Source organism: Hyperolius riggenbachi, chromosome 3, assembly GCF_040937935.1.
Source record: "Hyperolius riggenbachi isolate aHypRig1 chromosome 3, aHypRig1.pri, whole genome shotgun sequence".
NCBI classification, from domain to species: Eukaryota; Metazoa; Chordata; class Amphibia; order Anura; family Hyperoliidae; genus Hyperolius; species Hyperolius riggenbachi.
In genome coordinates, this window is record NC_090648.1 from 403053571 (window position 1) to 403059091 (window position 5521).

A 5521-nucleotide genomic window follows, 5' to 3' on the forward strand; every position below is an offset into this window, starting at 1 on the left:
CAACACCTCTCTGAATACCTCATTAATTAGTTCTTGGTAGACGGCCGGGGCGTTACACAGCCCGAAGGGCATCACCAGGTATTCGTAGTGCCCGTCGGGAGTGTTAAAGGCCGTCTTCCATTCATCGCCCTTTCTAATCCGCACCAGGTTGTATGCACCCCGTAAATCTAATTTTGAAAAGATTTTAGCGTTGGTAACTTGTGTAAACAGGTCATCTATCAGGGGCAAGGGGTAGCGATTCTTTACTGCGATTTTATTCAGGCCCCGGTAATCTATGCATGGCCGCAGACCTCCGTCTTTCTTTTTAACGAAAAAGAACCCTGCGCCAGCGGGCGACCGGGAAGGTCGAATGAACCCATTGGCTAAATTCTCACGAATGGCCCAGACAAATTGTAAAGATCACCCCTTGGGGGCATACAACCAGATCGGAGATCGATGGGGCAATCAAACGGGCGATGTGGCGGTAACTTGTCAGCAGCCTTGGGACAGAACACATCAGAATACTCGGAATATTGTACTGGAACCCCCTCCAAATGAATCCTGGTCTGGCCTAATGTCACCTTCCCTAAACACTGCTGGAAACAATGAGGTGACCAACTGGTTAACTGCCCAGTGGTCCAATCGATCTGTGGAGAGTGAAGGTGCAACCATGGCATGCCAAGGATGACTGTGGAGGTGGTCATGTGTAATACAAAAAACTGTAATCTTTCGTTGTGTAGTACCCCTATAGTGACTTCCACCTCTGGTGTCTGAGACAGCGGATGATTACTTTGCAAGGGGGAATCATCTACTGCCGTAACCTGAATGGGTGGTTTTACCGGGGTGAGCGGAATACCTAAATTCTTTGCAAATTCAAAATCCATAAAATTTGCGGCAGAGCAAAGGCCTCGGAAACCTCGGTTCTATCTTCCCATGTAACAGTACAAGGAAGAAGTAACCGTTTATCTTCTAGGGGTAAGAGACGCGCGCCTAGGGTGTTACCCCCTACAACTCCTAGGTGGTAGCATTTCCCGACTTATTGGGACAATTACGTACTCTATGACCCCCCTCTGCGCAGTAAAGGCACAGCTGCTCAGACATCCTACGTCTTCGCTCCACTTGGGATAGTCTTGACCGACCAATTTGCATAGGTTCAGGTGGAGGCGAGACAGGAGGAGGTGGAGTTACTGGAGGTGCAGCGTAGGACACCATCTTTACCTGACTACTACCCCGGGTCTGTTTCTGATAGCGCAGCCTGCGGTCGACTCTAATGGCCGATGAAATGGCCTCATCGACTGTCTTAGGTTCAGGCAGACTTACCATGAGATTTGAGACCTCATCCGACAGTCCCGATAAAAAGCAATCTAAGAGGGCATAAGTGTCCCACCTGGCTGAAACTGGCCACCTCCTAAATTCCTCTGCGTAATCCTCGACCGGACCCTTGCCTTGACGCAAAAGCTTGAGCTTCCGCTCAGAAGTCGCAGCAAGCTCTGGGTCGTCGTAAATTACTGCCATAGCTTTAAAAAATTCGTCCACTGAAGTGAGGGCTAAGTCTCCAGTGGGCAAACTGTACGCCCACGTCTGAGAATCACCAGATAACAACGTCTTAATAAATGTGACCCTTTGGGCCACTGTTCCAGAAGATTGGGGTCTCAACTCAAGATAAGATAACACTCTACTTCAGGGGTGCCTCTAGTCATTTTGTCACTCCAGGCGAGAAAACCTGTGGCGCCCCCCCAAGCCCCTCCCCCTCAGGAAAATAATCATAATGCAGCATCGTTTCACCAGAAAATAATCATAATGCGGCAGTGTTTCATCAGAAAATAATAGTAATTATCGTAATTCAGAATCGTAATTCACCAGAAAATAATCGTAATGTGGCAGTGTTTCACCAGAAAATACACTTATTGCAGCAGCAGTTCACCGGAAAATATTCGTAAGGTGGCAGCGTTTCACCAGAAAATACACTTATTGCAGCAGCATTTCACCAGAAATTAATTATAGGGCAGCAGCGTTTCACCAGAAAATAATCGTAATGGGGCAGCGTTGTCAGAAAATAATCGTAACGCGGAAGCGTTTCACCAGAAAATACACGTAATCCGAGCAGAGGGAAAGAGTAGAGAGGAAGAGGCAGCATAAGATGTAAGAGGGGGGTAGAGGACCAGAGAGGGGGAGGGATAGACAGCATAAGATGGAAGAGGGTGCAGAGAAACAGAGGGGAGAGGGAGAGACAGCATAAGATGGAAGAGAGTGCAGAGGAACAGAGAGGGGTAGAGACAGCATAAGATGGAAGAGGGGGCAGAGGAACAGAGAAGGGAGAGGGAGAGACAGCACAGCACTAAAGCACAGGTTTACAGCTTTACCAGCCTACAGCCTAACCAGCTTTTAAAGAAAACTCTAGTATCAAAAGAGCAGGGCACATTCTAGCAGTTATAACAGTACTGGGAGTCTGCACACAGGACAGGAAGTGTTCTTAGCAGCCTGCCTGCATACCTTCTCTTCTGCCTGTGCATGCAGCTTATCATCTCTGGAGTAGTGATGGGTCGTTCGCGAACGAGCCGGCTCTTTGCTGCGAACGACAAGAGCCAGTTCTCAGTTTTGAAAGAGCCGATGCCTCAGCCGCCCCAAAGAGCTCTGCTTTGCTCTGCAATAAAGGGCGCTGAGGCATGTTGGGAGATGTAGTCCTCCTCTTGCAGCTTGTAGAAGTGTATGGGGTGGAGAGCAGTAGCAGGAGGGATTGCCCCAGTCAGAGAAGCAGTCTGGAATTGTCATGGAGACGGGGGCGGGGCTTTTACTCTGATTCTAAGTGGTGTTTAGTGATATTTAATGAAGAGCCGATTCAGAGCCGTAAGAGCCAGCTCTTTAATGGGAGCCGATTCAGAAGAGCCGATTCTCTGAAAAGAGCCGGAATTCCCATCACTACTCTGGAGCAGAAACTTCCCTTCTCCCGGGCTGTGTTGCTGTCTTGTGCAGGGGCGGGGCTCCATCACGGACACATCACATTCTTCTCTCTGTGACTGCATCTGTCCCCTGGCTGTCTCGCTCCAGTGTCTGTGTGCAGCCAGTGACACAGGTGGGGGGTCAGACTGTCGGGGGCATAAGCTGGCTGGCCGCTGGCTCCTGGTTTGACTGGCGTGGGGCGGAGTTAAAGGCTGGGCCACACGAGGTAAACACTTTACCTGTGTGGCTACTGAGAAGAAGGGGCACGGCTTTAAAGAAGGAGCCTGGCAGAGAAGAGCAGTATTGATTGCTCTATTGGCTGGGGAGAAGTGGAGGTGGAGGCACTGCTGAGCACATGGTAGCGTTCCGAGCACCGGGGACTGAGTCGGGAGGTAATATAATAAAAAAAAAACAAAAAAACCCCACATGGTCACGGTAGCAGCGGCGGGGGTATGCGCCTCACCACCTCATGGAGCCTCACCACCTCATGGCGCCCCAGGCAACCGCCTATATATGCCTGGTGGTTGAGACGCCCCTGCTCTACTTCAAAAATATCGGAAGTCAGATCTGTGACCAGAAAATTTCTCAGGTACGGGTAAACGTATATCAGAACTAGGAGGGATCGCACCTCATCTACTGCTGTCTGGAGGGTTTGTAAAGAACCAGACAAGGCTTCAATCATAGTCTTGTGACTCCCCAGCACTTGATTGATGTTGTCCACCGAAGTGGCAAGTGCGCCCAGACGGTCAGAGTGTGCGTCCATTTGTATTTTGGTCTGGCGTTCTGTAACGATCGGTGTAACACAGAGAGGGTCTGATTACCGGTGAACTGCAGTATCACCGAGAATACAGAATATACCCGATTATTGATGATCTGCAGTATCACCGATAATCAGATATATCTACTAACTTCTGGTCACCTGAGATAACAAGTGAGTGTTAAGTGCAACAGCAATACGTAGAGTACTGCACAGGAGTATGTTCCTTCCGAAGGCCTAGACTCTCCCGGGGGAGGAGCTAGGCTGAGAGTAGGAAGGACAGAGCATGAGTGACACCAGTGAGAGGGTGTCACTAACAGGTCTGGGAACTGCCTCTAACAGTAAGGCCAGTTCTCGAGATCGGGCAAGCCAGGTCGTTAACACACAGACATATAAGGTACAGATTCAGGAGACAGATACGGAATCCAATGAACAGGCAGGGTTTGGCAACGGAGTATCAGAAATAGCAAGGTACAGAATCGGGAGGCAAATACAGAGTCCAGGAACGAGCAGAGTTTGGCAACAGGATATCAGAAATAGCAAGGTACAGAATCAGAGTTCAGGAGGATAGTCAGGCAGGCAGAAGGTCATAACAAATAATACAGTTCAATATTCCTAACGCTAAGGTGTGAGGTCCGTGATCGTCAACACCTTTGGAAACTATGCTAGAACACAGATACTGACAAGGTCTGAGTGCTACCACGTAGTGATCGCAACGCCAGACACCAGAGAAATGACCAGCACCCAGTATATATACACAAGCGCTCTCCAGCGCCTCCCCTAAGTGCTAGACCAATGAAAGTTACTGCAATTGTCAGCTGACCGGCCTTGTCAGCTGACCCTGCTCTGACTGCCATAAAGGCCCTGCCTCTCTGCGCGCGCACGCGTCCTCCTAAACCAGTGTGGACTATCAGTCCCAGCCACACCAGTCATGTGTTGTAATGTTGTTGCTGTATGGGATGCGGAATCCGCCGAAACGCTGTCAGAGCGTGCGGCGTTTCCTCCGCATTCCGCCTTTCTGAAAGAAGCAGGCCTCCGCATCCCGCTATGCCAGCCGCGGAAACAGCCGCCTTATCCTGCGTCCATGCAGCGGCTTTTCTGCGTTTCTTCACAACAAGTTAACGGAAAATTACACTTTGTAAAAAAAAAAAAATAACAATTCTGCTAACTTGTGACAAAAACTAAAATCTTCTATGAACTCACCATGCACCTCACATAATACTTTAGGGTGTCCTCTTTCCAAAATGTGGTCATTTGTGGAGTCTGTCCTGGCATTTTAGGGTCTCTGCAATCATTACATGTATGGCCAGTATTAGGAGTTTCTGCTATACTCCTTATATTGGGAATACGGGTAATGCACTCTGGGCTGAAAGGAAAAATGAACGGCAAACATACCTTGCTCCACATCAATGGCAGATCTTCCTCCACATCAATGGCAGTGATAACCTCAGGAGAGAGACAAACCGTGCCACCCTGCATTCAGGGTGAGCCACCAACTTATGTGACTGGGCCTCAGAACTTTAGTATACAGCATTATGACTCTGTGTGGCATTAAAGTATCATCATAGGCCCAAAGTAAATCACATATAAACCGGGGGTGTCCACACTCAAGGGAAATTCAAACATGCCGTCTTATATCGCCAACCCAGCACAGATCAGCAATATCAAGCATGGAAACCGATCCTTCTTCCGACTTTTATGCTTACCTGTTTGTTTGATTTTCAAGCTTACCTCTCCTCCCACTGGGACAATGTGCGAAATACCATTGAGTGTGTGCCTACTCCTGTGTCTGGAATTCCCTGGGTTCTAATAGTGTACCTGCTCGTGGTACCTCTCAAAATACTC